Below are 27,812 nucleotides of genomic sequence, written 5' to 3'. Positions count from 1 at the left end.
AAACTTAATAATAAGCAATATAATACCTACAATAACAAACAAGGAGAATTTAAAGGGTCACGCTTGGGTTAGTAAAGGTTGGCTTACTTCCACATTGACCTCAGCTGTCCTTAACGGTGAGCTGTATTGGGGAGTTGGCCCTAAAATACTTTCACTTCCTTGGCTCATAGGAGCCAGCTGTCTTTTATGTGGCCAATAGAGCCTGGTGAACTGCATTCATGCTTCATTCCAAGGATTCTTCTACATGGAAATAGAGGCAGCCTCAGTTAAACTCAATACTGACTGTAATGACAAGCATTTTACATCTTTCCTTATTTAGAAAGGTTTTGCACTGCATTCAAGCAACATATCATGTTCAACAGTTCACCAGTTCTTCCTTACAGTGAATGGTTGTACTGTACATTTCAAGCACATGACGACCAGTGAGGAGGCCTTATCTATGCATGTTATCCTCTAACACGACCTATACATATCATGAAAGATTGTGTGTCTGCATATAAAGGCCATAGGCATATAAAAATATTACTCAGTCACTTGACTAATTCCTCTTATATTGGGGAGGAATTTTAAAACCTTGTCCAAAAATAATCAAAAAATCTAATGTTTAACAAAGCAGTAACTAAGGTGATTATTACCTTTTAAAGGGGTTTTCATTGATCCTAGAACCTTGGTGATCCTCAAAACTTGGAACCAAAATTCCCTCTTATAGGAAATCTACCATCAAAATCAAGCATGACAAACCAGGGACACTCATAGAAACATAGATGGCAATCTTCTTATATTTGTTATTCATGGCCTTCTTCCCTCTAAAATCAATGAGATTATATGAAGCAGAGAACAATGGGGAGGGTGAGACCGTGTGAAGGTACAGCATAGAGAGGTACTGGTAACTCTCCCAGGAGCTCTTCTGGCTCATTAACATTATTCTAAAAGTTGATTTTAAAAAGAAGACCAAAGAAAATGACTGCAGTCACTGTGCCTGGTTCTACAAGTGAATGCTTCTGGTTTATCATGCTTTTTTTGTTGAAAGATTTCCTTTAAAGTGAACCTGAACCTGTACTTTTCTTATGGATCGAAGGCTTAGTGTCCCAAAATCTCCCTATACAAGAGCTTATGGTTAAAAAAGGCAAAAAGCTAGACTCACGTAAATATGAGTCTGATAAGCCTCACCCATCTCAGGAGCCCCAGCAGCCTGGGCATGCTTCAATAAAGCAGAGGAAATGTTGTGCAGGTCTAAGTCCAATGCTTGCAGACTATAGGGTCCTTTCACACGACCATCCGGGCAATGTATATCTGGCTGCAATACGTCCACCATAGACGGCTATGGCACCCAGGTTTGGTACGGTAAGCACAACGAGTGCACAACATTACGAGCAGTTGCCACCAAAAATATATGATCCCATCTTATAGACTATACATATTGCATAAGATGGGAGTCATATAGCAATTTGATTTTAAGACTCCCTGAGTGCCAGACAAACTGCAGCACTGCTACTGTAACAATTATAACAGTGTTGGCACTGTAGTTCGGCTAGGGAGTCGCAGCATCATATTTCTCTATGTGTACAGTCTGTGGAATGGGACAAGCATACAGGTCTATTTCCATGGGCTGAACACATTTTTCTGAAGGCTACCAGAGTGTATTTTGTTTTTTCAAAGACAGTCTTGGTCAGTGCTGATTAAAGGTGATTTCATATTACAAACCACTAGGATCTATGGGTGGTAAAATGTCCCAAATTGCCCTTATATACGCCTTTTAATGGAAACCTACAACTTTCAAATCGTACTTCCAAGCATCGCATACCGTGCGCCAGCTCAGGGTGAGCTGGTGCCGGAGCATATCTTCGTTATTTCCATAAACCGCTGTAATGCTTTTAAAAACTTTTCTAATCTTTATATTCGGCGCACGGTGGTACACACTCAGCACACACCATGCGTGCGACCGTGGGCGCGTGACGTCAGCTGCTCTCCGGCTCTCCAGCACTTCCTATTCAGGAGCACGCGCGGTCGCTCACATGTGTGTGCCGAGCGCGTACCACCATGCACCGAAGCTGCTTCGAATATAAAGATTAAAAAAGTGTTTAAAAGCATTACAGCGCATAATAAAAATAACGAAGATATGCTCTGAGCTCCTGAGCTGGTGCACGGTATGTGATGCTTAGAAGTACAATTTGAAAGTGGTAGGTTTCCTTTAAATGTTGATAGCATCTAGGACTGCCAGTCTATGGATGTTATTTATCATTAGACGAGACTTCGGCCCTTTAATAAATCTGTCAGCAGTTTTTGAATTTTTTTTTCAAATAATCACAAGTTAAGTGTGATTATTTTAAGAAATCACATGTCATAAATCTAGCTTTACGCTTTGATATTTGTGGCCATTGTGATTTTTTGCAATTAAAACATAGCCAAAAACCGCAATGCTATTTTTGGTTACTGTATTTTTATGCCAAAAAGGCAAGAAAATCCTATGAAAAATGTCATGCACCAGGGGCTGCTACACCCGTTCTCTTTTCATCATGGGACTGTCAATCAACGCCTATTGTGATATAGAAAGCAGAAAATGGATTCCTCCTCCGCCACGCACCAGGGGCACAGTGAAACTCATTTTCATCAAAATACAATCTTAATTTGTCTAAAATGAGAGATCACTGGGCAAAAGAAAAAAAAATGTATGTCTGGAAAGTTCTAAAATGATGCTAGACAAGGGTGTCTTCACTTGTGGGGTCATCTCATAGGTGGTAGAGTTCCTTTGAGTGTGGTTTAAAGTCAAGAAGAGCAACTACCCTCCAAAAGAAAGTTATACTGCTGTGCTCTACAAGATCTCAATCTAACCAACTGTTGAAAAAACAGGAAATGCAATGAGAATATATAGTTGTCATTTTCAACTTTAGTGATAACAGCAACAAGTAACAGCTGTGACTGATGAAGAGAATTTATCGAAAGAAAGTGTAGAATAAATGACTATTTCATAAATGAATGTCTACTTAGACCTAATAATCATAATACTAATAAGTACAGATCTGTAAGACACCCAAAGTTACTGTACCAATCTGTTTTCCCCTGCTGTGCGTAACATGATCCTACATTTTCACTCTTAGTAATCCAGTGGGCCAAGCGTTGGACCTGCTCTGAAATCTCCCTGCTAGTTGCCTCATTTGAGACCTCTGTAACCACCAATCTGATTGCCATCTCGTACAATTATTTTGTTCTTTAATTCCATTCTAAGTCATTCCCCTGCCCTAAATGTAGGAACTAAACCCACACCATAGTTCCAAAAACCTATATATTTAAAGTGGCAAATCATTCTATTATATACCATGTTAAACAGGTGGGAGGGAGCTTGGGGACATTAACGTTGCACATCAATACACAGGTCATGGATTGGTATTGATAAATGTTGTTGGAGTACATTCAGAGACATGGAAGTGACAAGGACAGGATTTGAGCCAAGGAAGGCAGCTGCACTGTACAGCAGCAAAGAGGAAAACCTTACTCAAAAGTCACACCTGAGAAATGTTGGCATGGTAGACACAACGGATGGAGTCAAGCAGCAAAAAGTGTGATGCTAACAGAATGTCTTCCATGTGACAAGGCTGTAGCACCAGAATAGAGTACCATCCTACACATCAAGATCAGGATTGTGTTATAAGTAGAGATGAGCGAGCACTAAAATGCTCGGGTACTCGTTATTCGAGACGAACTTTTCCCGATGCTCGAGTGCTCGTTTCGAGTAACGAGCCCCATTGAAGTCAATGGGAGACTCGAGCATTTTTCAAGGGGACCAAGGCTCTGCACAGGGAAGCTTGGCCAAACACCTGGGAACCTCAGAAAAGGATGGAAACACCACGGAAATGGACAGGAAACAGCAGGGGCAGCATGCATGGATGCCTCTGAGGCTGCTTAAATGCACCATTATGCCAAAATTATGGCCAACAGCATGGCCATGACAGAGTGACAGAATGAAGCTAGATAGCATCTAAAACATCCAATAATTGACCCTGACACTATAGGGGACGGCATGCAGAGGCAGCGGCAGCAGCGGAAGGCTAGAGAGTGGCATGGCGACATACCCTAAATGGACTCAGGCTTCAAACCAATGGGTAGCAGAGAGGAACCAAAGGAGGTGAGCAAGAAGCGCTCAAATAATATTGGTACATGATAAAAGTTTGCCAGTATATTTTGTGGATTACACAGCAGGGTGGCGACAAAGTTAACATGGAAGCCATGAAAACAATCCAAAATTCTGCCTGACACAGCTCGTTTGATAAGGGGACGATGTATGGAGGCAGTGAACTAGTAGTAGATTAAAGGTGCTGCAGTTAAAACTATGTTAGTTGGTTCTTGGCATGGAGCTGGCGCTCCGCTGCCAGGTGAGCTTTCGCCAATCCAAGCCCCTGTCTCTAGGCTACTCCCCAAACAGCACTTCTAAGAACCTTTCGGATAAGATCAAGTGTAGTAGCGTTCTTATAAGTTTGGGATATGGCGGGTGAGGGGAATGTAAACATCTGCGCAAGAAGCGCTGAAATAATATCCGTAAATGAAAAAAGTTTTCCAGTATATTTTGTGGCTTACACAGCAGGGTGGCGACAAAGTTAACAAGTTTGATGTGGAATGCCCTGCAATAGCTCTTGGGCGGTGTGCCTTTTATCACCTAGGCTCAGCAGTTTGAGCACCGCCTGCTGTCGCTAAGCAACGGCACTGCTGCTGTGCCTAGAGCTACCGACTGATGGCGCCATGCCCACGGATGGTAATTCGGAGGAGGAGGAGGTGGAGGAGGGGTGGGAGGATTTGGAGGTATAGTAGGCCTTTGAGACCTGGACCGAGGTAGGCCCCGCAATCCTCTGCGTCGGCAGTATATGACCAGCCCCAGGGTCAGACTCGGTCCCAGCCTGCACCAAGTTAAGTGTAGTAGCGTTCTTATAAGTTTGGGATATGGCGGGTGAGGGGAATGTAAACAGATGCGCAAGAAGCGCATGATGCGCATGGAGCTGGCGCTCCGCTGCTAGGCGAGCTTTCGCCAATCCAAGCCCCTGTCTCTAGGCTACTCCCCAAACAGCACTTCTAAGAACCTTTTGTATAAGATCAAGTGTAGTAGCGTTCTTATAAGTTTAGGATATGGCGGGTGAGGGGAATGTAAACAGATGCGCAAGAAGCGCTGAAATAATATCCGTAAATGGTAAAAGTTTGCCAGTGTATTTTGTGGATAACACAGCAGGGTGGCGACAAAGTTAACAACTTTGATGTGGAATCCATGAAAACAACCCAAATTTCGGCCTGACAAACCTCGTTTGATAAAGGGACGATGTATGGAGGCAGCTATATGGACGACTTTTGGAGGTAGCAATGGAGACAACGTGTGGAGGCTGCTATGGAGACAATTCAATTTGGATAGTGCCTGTATGTGGCAGTCCAAAAAATTTTTCAAACCAGAGGAGCAGGTAGGTGGCCCTCCAGAAAAATGGAATAGATTGAGTGCCTGTATGTGGCAGTCCAAAAAATTTTTCAAACCAGAGGAGCAGGTAGGTGGCCCTCCAGAAAAATGGAATAGATTGAGTGCCTGTATGTGGCAGTCCAAAAAAGTTTTCAAACCAGAGGAGCAGGTAGGTGGCCCTCCGGAAAAATGGAATAGATTGAGTGCCTGTATGTGGCAGTCCAAAAAAGTTTTTAAACCAGAGGAGCAGGTAGGTGGCCCTCCAGAAAAATGGAATAGATTGAGTGCCTGTATGTGGCAGTCCAAAAAAGTTTTTAAACCAGAGGAGCAGGTAGGTGGCCCTCCAGAAAAATGGAATAGATTGAGTGCCTGTATGTGGCAGTCCCAAAAAATTGTTTAAAACAGAGGACCGGAAAGGTGGCCCTCCAGAAAAATTGAATAGATTGAGTGCCTGTATGTGGCACTCCCAAAAATTGTTTAAAACAGAGGACCGTGTCGGTGGCCCTCCAGAAAAATTAAATGCATAAAGTACTATACCTAGAGCCAGTGGGCCCTGTCAAAAAACAGCCAGTTTCCTCTGCTTTACTGTAGAAAGAGGAGGAGAAGGAGGAAAATGAGGAGGAGGAGGAGTGGATAAATTATTCAGGTTGAGCTTCCTTCACCTGCTGGAGATTTGAAATTAGGAGAAATCCATGCTTTATTCATCTTGATAAGCGTCAGCCTGTCAGCGCTGTCAGTCGACAGGCGTGTACGCTTATCGGTGATGATGCCACCAGCTGCACTGAAAACCCGCTCTGACAAGACGCTAGCGGCAGGGCAGGCAAGAACCTCCAAGGCGTAGAGCGCCAGTTCGTGCCACATGTCCAGCTTTGAAACCCAGTAGTTGTAGGGAGCTGTGTGATCATTTAGGACGATGGTATGGTCAGCTACGTACTCCCTCACCATCTTTCTGTAAAGATCAGCCCTACTCTGCCGAGACTGGGGACAGGTGACAGTGTCTTGCTGGGGTGACATAAAGCTGGCAAAAGCCTTGTAAAGCGTACCCTTGCCAGTGCTGGACAAGCTGCCTGCTCGCCTACTCTCCCTCGCTACTTGTCCCGCAGAACTACGCACTCTGCCGCTAGCGCTGTCAGAAGGGAAATACTGTTTCAGCTTGTGCACCAGGGCCTGCTGGTATTCATGCATTCTCACACTCCTTTCCTCTCCAGGGATGAGAGTGGAGAGATTTTGCTTGTACCGTGGGTCCAGGAGAGTGAACACCCAGTAATCGGTGCTGGAATAAATTCTTTGAACGCGAGGGTCACGGGATAGGCAGCCTAGCATGAAATCTGCCATATGCGCCAGAGTACCAACGCGTAAGAATTCACTCCCCTCACTGGCCTGACTGTCCATTTCCTCCTCTTCCAACTCCTCCAACTCCTCTTCTTCTGCCCATACACGCTCAACAGTGTAGGACTCAACAATGGTCCCCTCTTGTGTCTCGCCAACATTCTCCTCCTCTTCCTCCTCATCCTCCTCCACCTCCACCTCCTCCGATATGCGCTGAGAAACAGACCTAAGGGTGCTTTGGCTATCAACAAGGGAATCTTCTTCCCCTGTCTCTTGTGAGGAGCGCAAAGCTTCCGACTTCATGCTGACCAGAGAGTTTTTCAACAGGCCAAGCAGCGGGATGGTGAGGCTGATGATGGCGGCATCGCCACTGACCATCTGTGTTGACTCCTCAAAGTTACTCAGCACCTGACAGATATCAGACATCCACGTCCACTCCTCATTGTAGACTTGAGGAAGCTGACTGACCTGACTACCAGTTCTGGTGGAAGTTGACATCTGGCAGTCTACAATCGCTCGGCGCTGCTGGTAAACTCTGGATAACATGGTCAGTGTTGAATTCCACCTCGTGGGCACGTCGCACAACAGTCGGTGAGCGGGCAGTTGGAGGCGGCGCTGCGCTGCCCTGAGAGTGGCAGCATCTGTGCTGGACTTCCTGAAATGCGCACAGATGCGGCGCACCTTCGTGAGCAAATCAGACAGATTGGGGTATGTCTTGAGGAAACGCTGAACTATCAGATTTAACACATGGGCCAGGCATGGCACATGTGTCAGTCTGCCGAGTTGCAGAGCCGCCACCAGGTTACGGCCGTTGTCACACACAACCATGCCTGGCTTCAGGTTCAGCGGTGCCAGCCACAGATCAGTCTGCGCCGTGATGCCCTGTAATAGTTCTTGGGCGGTGTGCCTTTTATCGCCTAGGCTCAGCAGTTTGAGCACCGCCTGCTGTCGCTTAGCGACGGCACTGCTGCTGTGCCTAGAGCTACCGACTGATGGCGCCATGCCCACGGATGGTCGTTCGGAGGAGGAGGTGGAGGAGGGGTGGGAGGAGGAGGAGGCATAGTAGGCCTCAAACACCTGGACCGAGGTAGGCCCCGCAATCCTCGGCGTCGGCAGTATATGACCAGCCGCAGGGTCACACTCGGTCCCAGCCTCCACCAAGTTAACCCAATGTGCCGTCAGAGATATATAGTGGCCCTGCCCGGCAGCACTCGTCCACGTGTCTGTGGTCAGGTGGACCTTGTCAGAAACGGCATTGGTCAGGGCACGGATTATGTTGTCTGACACGTGCTGGTGCAGGGCTGGGACGGCACATCGGGAAAAGTAGTGGCGGCTGGGGACCGAATACCGAGGGGCGGCCGCCGCCATGAGGCTGCGAAAGGCCTCGGTCTCTACTAGCCTATAGGGCAGCATCTCCAGGCTTAGCAATCTGGAGATGTGCACATTAAGGGCTTGGGCGTGCGGGTGGGTTGCACTATATTTGCGTTTCCGCTCCAGCGTCTGGGGTATGGAGAGCTGAACGCTGGTGGATGCTGTGGAGGATCGTGGAGGTGACGATGGGGTTTTTGTGGCAGGGTCCTGGGCAGGGGGCTGACTATCAGCTGACACAGGGGAAGGAGCAGTGGTGTGCACGGCCAGAGGTGAACGCGCTTGTTGCCACTGAGTGGGGTGTTTAGCATTCATATGCCTGCGCATACTGGTGGTAGTTAAGCTAGTAGTGGTGGAACCCCTGCTGATCCTGGTTTGGCAAATGTGGCACACCACAGTCCGTCGGTCATCCGGTGTTTCCTTAAAGAACCTCCAGACTTCTGAAAATCTAGCCCTCGCCGCAGGAGCCCTCGCCACGGGAGCTTCACTAGTTGACACATTTGGCGCTGATGCACCAGCTCTGGCCCTGCCTCTCCGTCTGGCCCCACCACTGCCTCTTCCAACCTGTTCTGGTCGAGGACTCTCCTCCGTCTCAGAAGCACTGTGTTCACCCGGCCTCTCAACCCAGCTTGGGTCTGTCACCTCATCATCCTCCGATCCCTCAGTCTGCTCCCCCCTCGGACTTCCTGCCCTGACAACAACTTCCCCACTGTCTGACAACCGTGTCTCCTCATCGTCGGACACCTCTTTACACACTTCTTCCACTACGTCAACAAGGTCATCATCACCCACAGACTGCGACTGGTGGAAAACCTGGGCATCGGAAAATTGCTCATCAGCAACCGGACAAGTGGTTTGTGACTGTGGGAAGGGTCCAGAAAACAGTTCCTCAGAGTATGCCGGTTCAAATGGCAAATTTTGCTGGGAGGGGGCAGACTGGGGGGGAGGAGGCTGAGGTGCAGGAGCTGGAGGAGTGCCGATTTCGGTGACATGGGTGGACTGCGTGGAAGACTGACTGGTGGACAAATTGCTCGAAGCATTGTCGGCAATCCACGACATCACCTGTTCGCACTGTTCTGGCCTCAACAGTGCTCTACCACGATTCCCAGTAACTTCAGACATGAACCTAGGGAGTGTAGCTCTGCGGCGTTCCCCTGCTCCCTCATAAGCAGGTGGTGTCTCACCCCGCCCAGGACCACGGCCTCTGACCCCTGCAGTAGTTGGACGCCCACGTCCCCGCCCTCGTCCTCTACCCCTAGCCCTCGGGTTAAACATTTTGAAAATGAGAGTTATAACTTGTATTTTTTTTTTAACTTTTTTTTTTTTTTTTTGTTTTTTTTTTGTGTTTTTTAGTTTTTAAAACCAAACGATGCTATCCTATTGCTATGGCTATTTTCTAGCCAAGTATTACAGCACACTACTATGCCAGATGAGATGACGCTGAGTTATGAAAAAAATAAACGTAAAATAAAAAAGGAAATGGCAGACTGTGCCTAGTTGAAATACAACCCCGGGCCCTAATAAATTTTCCCACTTCGGTCTTTGCGATGGATATGTGCGTCACTAAAACACAGTGGTCGCAAGTCTGACTCCAAATTGCTCCCAATTTGATAGTAGATGCACTGCAGCAAGTACAGCCACCAGCAGATCAACCAGAAATCAAATATATATAACGCTACTGTAGGCGTAATTAAGACGTTTGTATTCTCCTATGGCTATTTTCTAGCCAAGTATTACAGCACACTACTATGCCAGATGAGATGACGCTGAGTTATGAAAAAAATAAACGTAAAATAAAAAGAAACTGGCAGACTGTGCCTAATTGAAATACAACCCCGGGCCCTAATAAATTTTCCCATTTCGGTCTTTGCGATGGATATGTGCGTCACTAAAACACAGTGGTCGCAAGTCTGACTCCAAATTGCTCCCAATTTGATAGTAGATGCACTGCAGCAAGTACAGCCACCAGCAGATCAACCAGAAATCAAATATATATAACGCTACTGTAGGCGTAATTAAGACGTTTGTATTCTCCTATGGCTATTTTCTAGCCAAGTATTACAGCACACTACTATGCCAGATGAGATGACGCTGAGTTATGAAAAAAATAAACGTAAAATAAAAAGAAACTGGCAGACTGTGCCTAATTGAAATACAACCCCGGGCCCTAATAAATTTTCCCACTTCGGTCTTTGCGATGGATATGTGCGTCACTAAAACACAGTGGTCGCAAGTCTGACTCCAAATTGCTCCCAATTTGATAGTAGATGCACTGCAGCAAGTACAGCCACCAGCAGATCAACCAGAAATCAAATATATATAACGCTACTGCAGGCGTAATTAAGACGTTTGTATTCTCCTATGGCTATTTTCTAGCCAAGTATTACAGCACACTACTATGCCAGATGAGATGACGCTGAGTTATGAAAAAAATAAACGTAAAATAAAAAGAAACTGGCAGACTGTGCCTAATTGAAATACAACCCCGGGCCCTAATAAATTTTCCCACTTCGGTCTTTGCGATGGATATGTGCGTCACTAAAACACAGTGGTCGCAAGTCTGACTCCAAATTGCTCCCAATTTGATAGTAGATGCACTGCAGCAAGTACAGCCACCAGCAGATCAACCAGAAATCAAATATATATAACGCTACTGTAGGCGTAATTAAGACGTTTGTATTCTCCTATGGCTATTTTCTAGCCAAGTATTACAGCACACTACTATGCCAGATGAGATGACGCTGAGTTATGAAAAAAATAAACGTAAAATAAAAAGAAACTGGCAGACTGTGCCTAATTCTACTCAAACCCCTAATAAATTTTCCCACTTTGGTGTTTGAGGTGGATATGTGTGTCACTAAGAGCTAAACACAACGGTAGCAAGTCCCCCTGCTAATTCCTCACAATATGGTACTAGCTGCAAATAAAAAAAAAAAAAAATTATAACGTTATTGTAGCCCTAAGAAGGGCTGTTGGGTTCTTTTAGAATCACTCCTGCCTAACAGTAAGCTAATAGAACACCCTAACGCTTTCCCTGAGCAGCAGCAGCTCTCTCCCTAGCGGCATCCAGACAGAGAATGATCCGAGCAGCGCGGGCAGCGGCTAGTCTATCCCAGGGTCACCTGATCTGGCCAGCCAACCACTGCTATCTACGTGTAAGGGTACCACGTCATGCTGGGTGGAGTGCAGAGTCTCCTGGCTTGTGATTGGCTCTGTTTCTGGCCGCCAAAAAGCAAAACGGCGGGAGCTGCCATTTTCTCGAGCGGGCGAAATACTCGTCCGAGCAACGAGCAGTTACGAGTACGCTAATGCTCGATCGAGCATCAAGCTCGGACGAGTATGTTCGCTCATCTCTAGTTATAAGTTAAAAATGAATAGGCAGTGACATACCTATACCTATCTTTCACAGGCCAGTCTATATGCAGAAACATATCCAACTCTTGGTTTACCTCCTTAGTTGCATACTGCATAATAAACCAATATCTTACCAAATAAGTGGTTGGATCCACGTAACTTCGTGCTTGAGGTCGGGTATATATTCATGAGGGGGCCAGCACTCCACTGTATCCACTGGCCGCCACTCCCCCAGGATGCGTGCATGCACACACTGGATGCCAGCGATGATGGCATCCAGTGCACAAGCACTCTCAGCGGGGCCATGTCAGTGAAGCCGCCAGCATCGTATATATTGCACAAAAGCAAGCAGGACAAGCGGGCAGGCTGCATCGAGGAGAGCCGGCAGCGTTTGGGCTTCACTGACATGGCCCCGCTGTGAGCGTTTGTGCACTGGATGCCATCATAGCTGGCATCCAGTGTGTGCATGCACATGTAAGAACCAAATCCCGGGTGAGCGGCGGCCTGTGGATACAGAGAAGTGCCAGCCCCCTCATGAATATACCCAACCACAAGCATGAAGTTAATTGGATCCAACCTCTTATTTGGTAAGAGGTCAGTTCTTCCAGGAAGATTTACCTAAACTTTCCCTAAATACATTAGAATAAATTTAGCATAGATAGATAGGGACTGCGAAGAGGATTATGGGGGGCATGTTTGGATGGGGGCCTTTTTGGGGCTGACAGATCCTCTTTAAAGGCACACATACTCCCTAATACACGAAAGCTTGTTTAAGTACCACTGTTAGACAAAGACGTTGTTCTCTATATATCCAATGCCAAGCCCAGTCATACACAATGATGATTCCTGGCACTAAAAATCAGTTACACCGCTGTTTATGCAACTAATGCAATTCATCCTGGTAGACAAACCTCCTCAATCTATTCCTAAGACAATCAGCATCCCATCTGAGTGGATCTTTCATCTACTTGTCATCATTTCCAGAAGTGCCACGTACATTTACAACTTCCTCATTCTATCCACCATGTTACTGATTTTAATGTATTTCTTTGTGGAAAGTCCCACAGTAACCCAAGTGGGACTTCCCAGTATCATTACCATCTACTACCAGCAGTTTTGTAATGAACATGTTATACAGATTCTTCATGACCCCATACTACTTCATGGAAAACATATGCAAGAACTCAGAATAAGTAAATTTGGTAAAAAATGTATGCAACTTTTTTATTTAACTTGTTACCTTTTCATTCATATTCCCTCTTTTTACTGTATATGCACCCAAGCAATATTTTTACATTCTAACCCTAAGCTGTATTAAATCATGCCCAACTGACAGCACACCACATATGGGTGGTCTCCACAAAATGTAAATATTATGTCATATATTTGCTTTGGCAACTTCATAGCTGAAGTTTTACTACTTGTAAAGTAGGGGTGTGAACACAGATGGTGTCTGATAGGGAACACTTAAAAGTGAATCAGGTTGTCATCACAGACTTTTTTCCTTGGTTCATAAGGGACAACATTTTTGCTGTGCTTTGCGCTTTGATGGACACACTTCCCCTATACATCATAGTAACATGGAAGAGGAAGCAGCCTGGGGGTATCCAGCACTGTAAGCAAGGGACTTCCTGCAGAGGGTAGGAGAGGAACTGTACGTAGTAACCGGAAGCTTCTCAACTTCTTTCACTGACAATATATAAATGTCCCTTTCACTGGAAGACCGGGATACAGTATCACATCCTCACTGAGCACTGACCAGATGACTCAGTACCACTCTGTAAATTACTAAAGGGGATCACAAGCCAACCCCCTACAATCTAGCATTGTACTTGCATTAACAGAACAACTCGGAGCACAGCTGGGGCCACATCCCTTTTCAGACAGAGATGAAACACAGGAAGGATAGGTGGGGTGGCCGACTTTGGAAGAATGCCATGGGGCCAGACTTTTTCCTGGAAAAAGCAGAGCATGATTGTATGAAGACAAGGAAAGTATGTGGCTTAACCATTTCTCTGCTGGATCATCTAAACATTCAGTTATCTGATAATTCAGCACATCTATAAAAAAAAGAATGTGAGTAAAAGGGTGTCAAGTATTTCTAAGAACAAAGTATAGTTATAATTTCTAAATATATACTATGTAAACCCTATAAATGAAATCACATCAGTGTTTTGCAATTGGTCTCTGAATCTTGATGATTCTGATCCTTTCTTTCAGTGATACATGAAGAGACTGACATTACTGTAAGAAAGATTAACCCCCTCCCTCACTTTCTTTAAGTATCACCAGACGAGTACCGTATATACTCGAGTATAAGCCGACCCGAGTATAAGCCGAGACCCCTAATTTCAACACAAAAAAACGGGAAAACCTATTGACTCGAGTATAAGCAAAGGGTGGGATATGCATTGGTTACAGCCTCCCAGTATATAGTCTGCCAGCCCCTGTAGCATACAGCCTGCCCAACCCCTGTAGTAGGAAAAAAACTAACACTGTACTCATCTTTCAGACAGAAGAGGACCTATGGGTGACGTCAAAAAGGTGAGTTTTGTCTTTATTTTTTTAGTTGACTCGAGTATAAGCCGAGTTAGAGTTTTTGAGCAAAAATTTTGTGCTGAAAAACTAGGCTTATACTCGAGTATATAAGGTAATTAAATGTAAACACCAGGCCCCAATATTCACTCTTCAGACCAGAGCTCCTAAACATTTTTTAAAAATGTATTAAAAACATTCTCCAAAAAAATATAATAATTAAAAAAAGGGTTTAGGGCCCCCATTTTCAATAACCTGACAGATATAATAAAGCAGCAGCAGGCTGACATTCCTAAGATGTGGAACCCATGTTTTTGGGCCACGCACAGCCCAATGTTACGAGCTTGTAGCCAACTCTGTACCAGATCATATGTAGATGGTGAAGTGCTTTATTGTAGCTTCGCGGCACCCCTGATGGCGGTGGGTATCAAAATAATGATAATTGGGTTAGTTTCAGTCATTTCTACTGGCTAACACTAGGCCCTGGCCTTAGTAATGGTTGTCAATTAGACATCACCATTACTAAAGCAAGTTTGGCAAACACACTATTTTAGGAAACATATATTATTTAAATAAAAACTCCCTGATACATCCTTGTTAACCATTTTATAAAAAAAAATAATCCAGGTCCCTGATGTCCACCAAATTAGGCCAAGGCTACATCATAATAATAATCTTTATTTATATAGCGCCATCAAATTCCATAGCGGTTCACAAATCATAGTGGACATATTCAAATATAATTTTACACTACAGAGTACAAATCGTCATATAGAACAACAATAGGTGTGAGGGCCCTGCTCGCTTTGCACCTGTGTGCCCCTCCGCGCTAGGTGCAGACTTACCTCTCCTTGCTTCAGCGCAGTCTCCTCTGGCTCTGTTAGATTCAAAGGGCTGCTGTGCTGCTAATTGGAGCAGGCTGGCCGCTGACCTGATAAATAGAAGGCCTCTTCCTGTGACTCCTGCTGGATTTTTGTGCCTCTAACGCCTTAGAGAAAGCATTCCTTTAGTGATTCCTGTGCATTTCCTGCTGTGACTTTCTGCTACGTTCTTGACCTCGATTTCTTGCCGCCTGTCTTGACCTTCTGCTACGTCCCTGAATCCAATTCTGTGCCGCTTGTCCTGACCTCCTGTCTGACCTTGACTTTAATCCTATTCTTGCGTTCCAGCCTATACCTGCGTTCCTTTTCTGTCTGCCTGCTCCCGAGTTGCAGTGTTCCTTCCCCGGGCTCAGACTGTGTTCTGCACTACTACCTTGGCTGCCACCAAGGGTTAGTCACACCTGTGGAACGACCTGGTGGCACCCCGCCACAGCAAGACCATCCTTCTTTGCGGCGGGCTCTGGTGAAGACCAGGTGCCACTTAGACTCCGGTCCCAGGTGTCGGCTAGTACCATCTCCTGCAGTGGACCAGAGGGTCCACAGACCCAGAACCCTGACAATAGGCCTTTATGCACTGGGGGAGGGGCAGCCAAAAGTTTGCTACCAACTAAAATATTGCCAGATTATAAACCATGCTATAACTTAACGATAAATGAGAAAAAAAACTTACCAATTGGTTGCGATTAAACAAATTGAAAATTAAAAAATTTAAAGCATCTTAATACTTTCCATATCCACTGTATATAAATTTGTTATTCCTATGATTCTACTGACCCATGAATAAAGAGGGTGGTTTATTTAGATCGCAAAGTGAAAGCCATAAAAACAAGTCCTGTAAGAAAATGGTGGCAAGTTTTTTTTGTGAATATTACTGTATTTGGAATTTCTTTCTAGCTTCCAAGGACAATAGGGAAGATGTATAAGTGTTGGTGAATAGACCAGTGAAGTGTTAGACTCCACAGTCTTGTTCTGTGCCAGATTAATCATGAAGGATGATGAATCTAGAGGAGTTTAAAACTATAGATACATTCTTTATACTAGCTGTTAGTTGTTGTAGTGTTTGTCTGCATTTTCTGCCCCTCACTTTGCAGGCTCAAGTCTGGAAACTGTCCATAAGTGGTCTAAAACCCTCAATAAATGTGGCATACTGCATTTCAGGTTGAAATTAATTCAGAATTCTGGCGTAAACAGGTTGATGAATCCCTCCCAATGAATGGTATATTAAATACATCGAGTATGTTGCCTGAGCTGTTAAAACCTTTGCAGTATTTGAAAAAAAAAAATTTTCTCAAAAAATCTCAATAATTATGTTATTCGCATATAACATAGTGATTGAGATTTTTTGAGAAAATTCTTTTCATCCATGGGATACATGGGGGAATACAGTGTATAAAATGGCCCATAGATATGATGTATATTGATGCCTTGTAAGAAATACTTTTTTACTGTTTTACTTCTAAGTAACATGTTTCAGATCTAAAGGGCATTACTAAAATTTGGCTGAGGTTTACATTTTCGTCAAATACCTTATTTAACTAAATCCTCTTATTAGAATGTATTATAATTTAACCCTGACAAATCAGATGTATCTTTTTCACTGCCATAATATCCTACAATTGCGCCTTTAAACTGTATCCTTACATATTTTTTCATCTGAATGTTTCTTGTAACAATGTTTAATTATTATTTTATATCTCAAAATCAATAAAAGATAAATGGATGCATTTCTTTATAAATAAACTTGACCTGGTTCTCCATTAATATATGCCATTGTTTCTTGATCTTTGAGAACAGAGGACTGAGTTTTTCAAGGATGATGAGATGCAGAAGCGAGGATGAGCTTGTGACAAAGCTCTTTCTGTTATATGCTCTGCAATGGCTTTATTTTGTACCACTGACCTCACTACTTCCATGACATGTCAGTCACAGCTGCCTCTAACCCTTTTATTTCCCGTCTAACAAGTCCCTACAACTCACCAGCAAAAAAATCTAGTCATTCTGGAGAATGTCGCCAGTCTGACCCTGAGCTCTTACTCAGAATAACTCAAAGACCTATGGCCTCATGAGTCTCATTAGCTCCAGCGATGGGATGCAAAACCAGGAAAATATTTCTATGGCAGCTATGTTACATGGAAGGAATGTCCCTCACGTGCAAAGTCCCCAGTAGCATCACTGTTGATTTGCAGTGTGCTATATCCAATGAAGCTTCAGTGAGGCTGAGAAGAAGTAGACCCAAAGTTTTTTACATTATGTGTAGCGAGTTGTGAACCCACTGTACTAACTAGTTTGGCTTTGGGCCACACATTAAGGGCGTTATCCCTGGACCTCTCCGTTATTCACCCTTTTAAACCTATATATCACGGGTTATGGGGATAAAGCATTTATTTAATTGTTAAAGGTTGGACTTGATGGACTTGCGTCTTTTTCCAGTCTTATATACTATGATACTATACAGGGATCTGGACTTTGCTGTGGACAGATTGCAAGGTCACCTGTTGTGGTGGTCCCAGTATTGATAGCAGCTGGCCCAGCAGGCACCGGTATGTGGTACCGAGGTATCAGGCAAGGCGGTAGTCAAAGTTGGTCCAGAGTTGGGGCAGGCAGCATAGAAGCAAAGTGGAGAACAGGCAGAGGGTCGTGGCAGGCAGCACAGGTTCAGAATACAAGCCGGGGTAAATTTACCAGGGAGTACAAAGCTGGAATAGAATCAGGAACTAACCGGGAGATCACACATGGGAAATCAGCAGAAACACACCCCATACAGCAGACTAGCAAACTCGGAAGCTTTACTCAGGCGCGGGGAGCAGAGCACAAAGGACTATAAGGCAGAGGGTGCAACCTGATTGGTTGGGACAACACTGCTGAAACACACCCTGCTCCTTCAGGAAGGGGAGAGAGTCGCCGCTAGCATAACGGATACAAGGCGCTCTGAGGCACTGCAGTGAAGTCGCCGGAGTGCCCAGGCTAATTTATAACTCTATATTGCCGCGAATGGAGTAGTAATAAAAAAAAGTCATGAGGATACGTCAACCTTCAGTATGCCTGATGGTAGATGTCCTTTAATAATAAACCAATATACAGCACATTGTAGCAAATTTATTTATAAAGGATTCTCTGGTAAACCAACCATTTTTCATACAGATGGCCTATATACTCTGCACTATATGTTGCCTCATGATGTGTTTGGGAAGTGTTCCTTGCATGCATCAGAAGAGCACAGTAGGGCATATAGCACTAAGCAATGGTGGTTAAAATTGAATATAGTTAAATGTGCATTTTATGATTATTTGATGTCAAAGGAATTTTTTTTACCAGCTCCACTAACAGCACCCTCTGGTTGGGTATGAAATACCCCTTTTATGTTAAAAAATGGCCCAATGGCATATGCAAATAATCTATAAGTGTAACTTTTTTTTCCTGAGTAACATGAATAACACATATAGGTTGGAGGAGGATCATAAATTCAGATGCCCTATCTATGTACTTGTACAAATCTTAATCTGCTGCTCACATTCCCTATTATGTCTTTAATGGTCCATACATCTGGTCTTATAGTCTAGGAAACTTAAAACAGAAATTCTGGTGCATTTTAAAAACTGAGATTCCCGACATTTGACGTAATAGTACTGCATCGCGGTAACCACTGAAACCCACTAAAATGAAGTGTGTAAAGTGCATCTCATGTCGCAAAAAATAAGCCCTTATATGTCTAAATTGCCAAAAAAATAAAGATTGTAAAGCCAATAAAAAGTGACAATGCATAATCTGCTCTGAATGGTGCAGCTTCCCTTCAACGCTCTGGCGTGTGCCCATACAGCAGGTTACCAACACATGTAGCATTGTAGCCTGGGGCTATAGTACATCCAGATGGGTGTTTGTAACTAGGGGTCATCTGTAAGTCGGGTGTTCTTAAGTAGTTGACCACCTGTACAGGATTTTTTCAATCATACTAACTCTAACAATTTATACATTCCTAGTTCCCTGAAACATTTTCCATGGTTTAATACTTTACATCTCTTCTATACAATATGCAGTTGTCCTAGTAGGTACATGATAAAAGCATGAAAGCTTCTTACAAAGAAACTTTAATGTAACAAAGTAACAAATGCGGTGGTGAATTATAATGGAGACGGGTTATGCAAGACAGTTACCCTGCTGTGCCCTATTTAAAGTCACATTCACAGTTCTGAAATGTGAGCATGTGTTTATTGTGAATAATAATAGTGTGACACAGATGATAAAGAATAGGTGAATAGACCTAAAAATCTATATTATGGAAGCTTAGAGCATTAAAACTGCCCTCAGGGTTTAATATGAATCGCAATGCAGCTGCAAAAAACAAGAATAAGAACTAAATATGGCAGCTCACAAAAAACTTTCACATTAAACTCTAGGCAGTTTTGTGTTATATAATAAAAACTTGTACATGGCTCTTTTCCTAAGGAGACCTGGAAAGAGTGGGATAGTGTAACCCATCACTTGCAATCAGGAACATGCACCACTGGTTGGGTCAAACTCTTCAATGCAACCTTTGAATTGTGTTTCAAACCACAATTAAAAAGCTTTATGTGACCGCAGCCTCAATCCTCTTAGTTTTCCCATCTGGTTCTCCATTGATGATGTCACTGACCAGTGTCAATGCCATAGGTGCAATGTTCCCTACAGGAGCTTTAAGGAGGAAGAGCTGGGTGTGACGTGTGGATAAATATAGATGTGTGAACTTTGAAATCTTACATCTGAATATTGGGGACAGGTGTGTGTATGAGCGAGTTATGAATTTTACTAGCTTTATTATGGGATATGTCAAAAGTGTCTGAGAGCAGAACTGTTCTAGCTGCTCATGGCACCCAATTAGAGATCAGCTTTAATTTTATAAACAGCTGTGGGAAAATGAAAGCTAAACTCTAATTGGTTGCTATAGGCAACTATAACAGTTCTACTCTCAGACGCTTCTCCTCTATAATATGTTGAGGTCTTAAATGGGTCTGGTCAGTGTTAGGTGTCAACCTATGAGATCTGTATAACCATTGTACCACTGTATAGCTTTGTATGTATTGTGAAAATTGATCTATATTCCAGAATTGTTGCTGGTCTTGGAGAACTCGGGGAGTGTCCTCACACTGCTGTGTTCTTTGATTTTTGCAATTAAACTCAGAGAGAAAAGGGGCTATGCTTTTGTGTGAAAAATCTCACATATCATTACACCAATTCCAGCTTCAATCCTAGAATATAATATCAAAAATGTATGTTTCACAGACCTGCTGCTACTAACACACTTAAATGTATGATTATTGCATTGATTATATGTATGACCTCATGGTCTCACAAATAGTCACATTTACTGTATTCAATGATGTAAACTATATAGCTGCTTATGACTGTGTAATATAATAATATTATTTGGACAATAGTTAACTCATGTAGATTGTTCTCCGGGTTGAATTTATCATTACTCAGGAATAGTGCACCTCTTTATTATGCTCCTTACATTTATCATCAGCATTTGCCATTTCAATAAATTTGGCTTTTAAAGGAAACCTACCACTTGAAGTGGCAGGTTTCAGAAGAAAACACCGAGCACCAGCTCAGGCTGAGCTGGTGCCGGTGCTTATTTTTGTTAGTGTTTTAAAACGCGGTATCGCGGTTTAAAACACTTTTTAAACTGTATAGCCGGCGCAGGGAGGTACGCGCTCGGCGCTTACCATGCGCGCTGCTACATAGGAAGTGAAGGAGAGCCGCGCGCATGGTAAGCGCCGATCGCGTACCTCCCTGCGCCGGCTATACAGTTTAAAAAGTGCTTTAAACCGCGATATCGCGGTTTAAAACACTAACAAAAATAAGCTCAGGCACCAGCTCACCCTGAGCTGGTGCTCGGTGTTTTCTTCTGAAACCTGCCACTTCAAGTGGTAGGTTTCCTTTAAAGGACATCTACCACCAGGATTAAGGATTGTAAACCAAGCACACTGACATACCCCTCTGGTAGGACCAACTCTTCTTTCAGCTTCTTATGTTTTTACAGGAAAAAAGCTTTAAAAATTATGCAAATATTTTTAAAGCAGCAAAACTCCTCCTTGCAAAAGCATGGAAGACATCCCAACAACCAACCAAACCTACAAGAAATATTCTCCCAACAATGCCATCTGGAAAGAACCCTTGCTCTCAGAAACCGATCCCTCAGTGCCCACTACATAATGTGGGACCCCTGGTATAAAATTGTAAAACAAACCCTTCTAGACTAGATACAAGTTCCTTATATTCTTAAGAGTGTGTTCATGATATCCTAATCTATGATCCTCCATGACACCTACATGAAAGATCATCACAAGAAATATAAGAAATAATTTGTGAATCTCTCTGGAATTAGTTTGTATGTTGTTATAATGTTAAAAAGTTAAAAACTATCTGTATTTGGTTTTGTTATTATCCTGGAAAGATAATCTGTAACCTTTAAATAAAAATGAGTCTGATATCTATTCCATTTCATGTGTGTAACAAATGATACTTTGACTCAATAAAAAGTATTAAAGAAAATTACACCATTTTTACCCCATATGGACTTAACCTCAAGCCACACCATCTCTGCCTAGTGTGGCCCCCAATTTTAAACAAAAAGTACCATCACAATCGAGCATGATAAACCAGACACACATGATAAACCCAATGCACAAAAAAATTTAGCATACGGTTGCCATAGAAGTGCATTATATACGGCACAGTACGGTACAGTGAGTACGCGTGTGTCACCGTACCATGTTGTTTCCAGGGCACTCTCTATCTTTCCCCATACGTATGGCCTAGCTCCCTATGGAGAGGAAAGAGGTGAGGAGAGTTCCCCCCTCCGTTTCTCCAGACGTCCATATGCTAGGCCAGGATACAGCCCAAGTGTATTTGTTATCCATGGCATTACATGCTGTTACACCGTCATACCCTCCCCCTACTTCTGAAGCCCTTTTGCAGTAAGTAGAAAGACAGTGAGGAGGAAATGTTCACTACACAAAAATTCTTAGGGATGGGGAATGGGGGTGAGACAGTTTAATATAAGAAGATTACCTCAGTCACAGTGCCTGGATCTATGAGTATGTGCCCTTGGTTTACAATGGTTGATTTTGATGGTATTTTGAAGTTTGATTTTGATGGTAAAATTCATTAGAATTTCAATACTATTTTACATTAGTATTTGGAGGTCAATACCAGAAGTAGGTCTTAAACACAGAACAGATCTGTTTTAACCCACTGATCTCTTTGTGACTCACTTGATTTTGTCTGAACAGAGTTTTTAATGTTGTACTGCTGAGTGAAATTATCACACCTGACTTTTTGCAGTCTTGTACTGGACCAGCAGGGGTTGCACCTGGAGCAGGGTTCCTGGTTAACACATAAATATCTTCAGTTTGCCTTGTCTCTCGCTAGTTAAAAGTTTGCTTTACTGTTCTGTGCGAGTTCTACTCTCGTATCTGTACTTATGGTTACTCGATTTTGGCTCTAATTTTGTGACTATCCCTGTTTATCTGCAATTTTGTACCTTGTATCTCTGTTGTAACCAGACGGCTTATTATTCTTCTGTCTTATTTGTCTGTTTGTCTTGTTTAATGTCCCTACTTTGGTGCAGGAGGGAATGGAATGATGACCAGTTACTGGCAACTGCTAATGGGGGACCCAGGCAGGGACAGTTTGGGGGGCTCAGTCTGTCTCCCTGAGTCCTGTGTTACCAATACAACATCTTTCCATATTACTGTTTTACTGTAAAGATTGCTTTTTCAAGTTTTGATTCATAAATACTGATTAAATACTGATGATGTCAAAGTATCCTAAAACTCATGATAAATAGTTTTCGATCCAACAATTATTTTGACACTGGTATTCAGGGTGTTACATCATTGTAATCCTGTTGAAAGCAGCTGTTATTCTTTTCTCTAAACAGAATTTCTCCTAATGTTGGTTAAAACATTCCTGACATTCACTTCCTTTATTTTTCCACTCACTGTGAACTTTAACATTTCCTTTCCGCTGTACTGACAGTCATCTGTTAATGGTGGAAAAGCATTGATAGCAGAATAGAATAGAGAATAAAGTTATTTTCTTTGCATTTTATGATAAACCGTATTTTTCTTATTGTAAAATTAAATTACAAATCTTGATCTGTTGTCTGAACTAGAGAATGGACACACAGTATATACTGTATTGCATTGTAACTAGATGTTGGGGTGGATATTGACATGTTTAACCTCCTACACACTCTCTAGGTAGTTCTGTCTCAGGTGTTTCCTGTTTCACTTCCTAATCTTTGGTGTCATTGGCAACTAATATATAAACTTTTTGTTATTATGGATCAAGAATCTCTGGTCTGTTATGGAACCTCCTTTTTGTTCTTTTTCAAATGTACTTGTCATAATAACAGAAGGTGGTAATAAACACATACAAGTCCTGATTTCGCCTTCTCTGGATTTAAATCTGTGCATTATCAAAATCAGTCTGTTCAGCAAAACATATACAATCCAATAATAAAGCTTTCAGAATCCTCTGTATGAACTGTGCCTGCTGAATTCAGAGCTTGTGAACCACACCCAGGGCTGCCTTGTGGGGAGCTGATTGACAGTTGGATTCTGACTGACAGTTAATTGGTTCTTGGCTGTTTAAGCTCCCCTTTCCAAATTCAAAACATTTGCACGTTGAGCTTAAGAGTATGCATGTGCCTCCAGCTAATAGATCTTATGTTTATGGTATGTGTCCAATGTCATGATCTTCACCATTATTCACATTTCTGAATACAGCCCTATGTTTATTATGTGTTTTGGTCCCATACTCTTATTAAAACATTTATTTTAACATTTATGTAAATCAAGCACAAGTGCACCCCTGCAGCGCTTCTCCATTGCCTTCATACTCCTTCTGCACTCTCTGTCACCTGCTGTGTGCCGAAAACTTGTGGCAGCACAAAGTAGAGCTCTGTGCTGCTGCAAGATTTCACAGTGGATAGGGGAGAGTGCAGAGGGAGCAGGGAGGCGAAGGAGAAACGATCAGGGGGATGTGTAAGTCCAGTCAAAGTTAATTTTTAATCAAAGTACAGGATGTCACATAGGACCCTGCTGGAAGCTACCTAGCAGCATTACTGGTGAATAAAGCCCTATCCCATTGGTAGATTTCCTTTAAGTGTAACTTCTTCTTGTAGATTACTTATTTTCTTTTCAAATATATTTGATTGTCCTTTTTGGTTTACAGTGTTTTTGTAGATTTTTTTCAACAATCTTTACTGTTATATACCATAGATAGAATTCATGGACATTTACAAAACATCCTACTAATATTTTTTTTTATCATGTAGGTCAGAAAAAAAGTAATGTGAAGGGTGGGGCAATAGCTTTCCTAGAGAGTCAAGTAATAGTAAGCGTAGTGCTATTTTACACAACTGTATCGACTCTGAGCAGCTGTGACAAATTATAATGCTGCTTTCCACAAGAATAGACATTCCACAGCACAAGCATAAATGATTATCTAGGTTAGATATATTAAATCTGCAAGCTCAGTTTTTAAATCTGTTGGGAATTTGTACTGAAGTGAGTGAAGCCCTAATTTTTCGCATTTCCATAGCTTGTATAAAAGAACTCTCTACAGAACAAAAAAGCTTGTCACTATTCTGGTCTCCTAAATATATAACAATGTCAAAAACAGTCAGTATGATGTCCCAGAACAGAAATATTGCAATTATGTCATAGCATAGAAAAATTGCAAATACTTCAGCAGAGAACAGATGGCCATATTTGATTTCTCCCCTCCTCTCCCTCATCCATAGTTATCAGTGGCTGCAAAGACATCTTACAAATGGGGGCCAACATCAAATGCTATAAATACCCGAGAAGAGAATAGGCCCATTATTTAAAAGGGAAAATTTCACAAGAAAATATTTTTTTTCACAACTTTTTATGTTAGATATATTTTTCAGAATGTTGACGACTTACTAAAATTCTAGCTCAGGCCTCTAGGATTAGTAGATCCTTGGCTGATTTTACAAAGCCGTTTTGGGGATATATTAACTTGCGAACTAATATATGTCCCCATAGACGGTTATGGTGCCCGGCACGATACCATGCACAGGGAAAAGATAGGTCATGCTATAGCTTCCAGCCAGGCCTCGCTATGGAGAGAGGAGGGGTGAACATCACTCACCCCTCTTCCTATCCAGCGCACTACCGTACGGCCAGGCAAGCATACAGCAGTGTGAAACTAGCCTTAATCTGTTTTCTATGCAGCACTCAATTCCATCACATGATTAACTAAACAATTAAAACAATAAGGGTCCAGATATATAGGAGGCATTCCATCACAGGATTACAATTAATATTGACTAACCTGCCCTTTCCTCAGACCTGGATAAAAATTTAACATATCTTGGACATCATGTCTCGCTCCATCCACCTAGGGCCGACATCAGCACTGGGCATACCCGGGCAAGTTCTGGGGCCCAGAGCTGCTTGGGGGCCCAAATTAGGCTGTACGTAAAGAATCTATGGGGGTTGGGGGGGGGGGGCTTTATATAAAATAACCATGAACAGGGGACTGTTTTAGTTTATGAATTTTTAATGCCGCCACGTGAGTTCACTGCAAAGGGGCACCCTGAGGCTCTGTCGCCCAGGGGCCTACTGAAACTTGAAGCCCACCCTGCCTCCACCAACACCACATTACACCACAGACTGTCCAGGAGTTGACTTATGTTTTAATCCAGGTCTGGGATGTGATCCCTCAGGATGACATCCGCCTCTTCATCAGATGCATGCCCAGGCGTTCTACAGAGGTGATACAGACACTTGAGGGTTACACACATTTCTGTGTCTCATTTCCTAGTCTTGAGGCATTTCCACTGGTTTCTACAAGGTTTTTATAGTATCAAAATTGCATTACAGAGTTTATAGACAGAGGCACCTGCATGCAATTTTGATATAATGTGTAAAATGTTATTACAAAAATTTAACATTTTATTTCATGTCAAAAATGTGCCCCAAGCAGAAATATTGTTTGTACCTCCTAAATGTAAAAGATGAACATGTGTAGAGCCCATAGATATATCATAGTCATATGTTCATCAGAATAAATCATCATAAAATCACTAAAACAAAAACCTACTTTTCAGCTAGAAATTTTAAGATAGTCATGGCCTACAAAATCAGAGTGCAATCAGGGGTTGGTCAGTGAAAAACAGTTCAATCAGTTTTCAGTCAGAGTTTGTTCAGTGTCTCAGTATTTTACACACTTATTTGGTGTTTTTAATACATGTCAATGCCTTTTTCAAGTGCAGATAATGCGTGGGCTATCAAAGGAGTGGGCAGCAAAGACAAGTAATGTGTTGTTTTTTTAAATGCATCCAAACCAAAGTCAACCCCAGGGACTAAACACTGGATTTTGTCAGGAAGCCAGGTAAGTTAAAACACACAATTACACTCACCGTCCACTTTATTAGGTACACCTGTCCAACTGCTCGTTAACACTTAATTTCTAATCAGCCATGGCGGCAACTCAGTGCATTTAGGCATGTAGACATGGTCAAGACAATCTCCTGCAGTTCAAACCGAGCATCAGTATGGGGAAGAAAGGTGATTTGAGTGCCTTTGAACGTGGCATGGTTGTTGGTGCCAGAAGGGCTGGTCTGAGTATTTAAGAAACTGCTGATCTACTGGGATTTTCACGCACAACCATCTCTAGGGTTTACAGAGAAAAAGAAAAAACATCCAGTGAGCGGCAGTTCTGTGGGCGGAAATGTCTTGTTGATGCCAGAGGTCAGAGGAGAATGGGCAGACTGGTTCGAGCTGAAAGAAAGGCAACAGTGACTCAAATTGCCACCCGTTACAACCAAGGTAGGCAGAAGAGCATCTCTGAACACACAGTACAATGAACTTTGAGGCAGATGGGCTACAGCAGCAGAAGACCACACCGGGCGCCGCTCCTTTCAGCTAAGAACAGGAAACTGAGGCTACAATTTGCACAAGCTCATCGAAATTGGACAGTAGAAGATTGGAAAAACGTTGCCTGGTCTGATGAGTCTCGATTTCTGCTGCGACATTCAGATGGTAGGGTCAGAATTTGGCGTCAACAACATGAAAGCATGGATCCATCCTGCCTTGTATCAACGGTTCAGGCTGGTGGTGGTGGTGTCATGGTGTGAAGAATATTTTCTTGGCACTCTTTGGGCCCCTTGGTACCAATTGAGCATCGTTGCAATGCCACAGCCTACCTGAGTATTGTTGCTGACCATGTCCATCCCTTTATGACCACAATGTACCCAACATCTGATGGCTACTTTCAGCAGGATAATGCGCCATGTCATAAAGCTGGAATCATCTCAGACTGGTTTCTTGAACATGACAATGTACTCACTGTACTCAAATGGCCTCCACAGTCACCAGATCCAATAGAGCATCTTTGGGATGTGGTGGAACGGGAGATTCGCATCATGGATGTGCAGCCGACAAATCTGCGGCAACTGTGTGATGCCATCATGTCAATATGGACCAAAATCTCTGAGGAATGCTTCCAGCACCTTGCTGAATCGATGCCACGAAGAATTGAGGCAGTTCTGAAGGCAAAAGGGGGTCCAACCAGTTACTAGCATGGTGTACCTAATAAAGTGGCCGGTGAGTGTATATTGTAATGCAAATGCTTAGAGAAGGCAGAAAGACATATTTGCAATGTAGGTATGATGGGCTTCTGCAACCTATCTTTGGAGAAAATGAGGTCCCTAATGATAGGTTCACTTACAGGTCGGGAGTGATCCTTTTAGATATAAAAAAATCAACCCAAAATTGTCACTTTAAACGGGAAAGATAAGGAGATTCTCCTCTTTAAGATAAAAGAAAATTAAGATTCTAAGAATCCAGGATGTATAACATATGTCCTTGGCCACAGAGGTGCCGCTCTGTGAGTAT

General features: G+C 42.9%; 1 long non-coding RNA gene across 4 annotated transcripts in view; it reads right to left on the bottom strand.

The window, feature by feature from the left end:
- Positions 1-27,812, bottom strand: part of LOC140119068 (uncharacterized) — a 50,272-nt gene that overhangs the window by 1,461 nt on the left and 20,999 nt on the right. The window contains exon 6 of one of the 4 annotated variants that reach the window (XR_011853314.1): positions 25,483-25,679. The exons of 1 other annotated variant lie outside the window; for it this stretch is intronic. This is a non-coding gene — a long non-coding RNA (uncharacterized lncRNA). Of the gene's footprint in view, positions 1-25,482; positions 25,761-25,796; positions 25,816-27,812 lie in introns of those variants that run through there. 2 more of the 4 variants (XR_011853315.1, XR_011853316.1) reach the window with 2 other exon arrangements.

The sequence above is a fragment of the Engystomops pustulosus genome, chromosome 2 (genome assembly GCF_040894005.1).
Source record: "Engystomops pustulosus chromosome 2, aEngPut4.maternal, whole genome shotgun sequence".
In the NCBI taxonomy this organism is placed as follows: domain Eukaryota; kingdom Metazoa; phylum Chordata; class Amphibia; order Anura; family Leptodactylidae; genus Engystomops; species Engystomops pustulosus.
The sequence above is the reverse complement of the archived record's forward strand: the minus strand, read 5'-3'. Positions and strand labels throughout refer to the sequence as shown.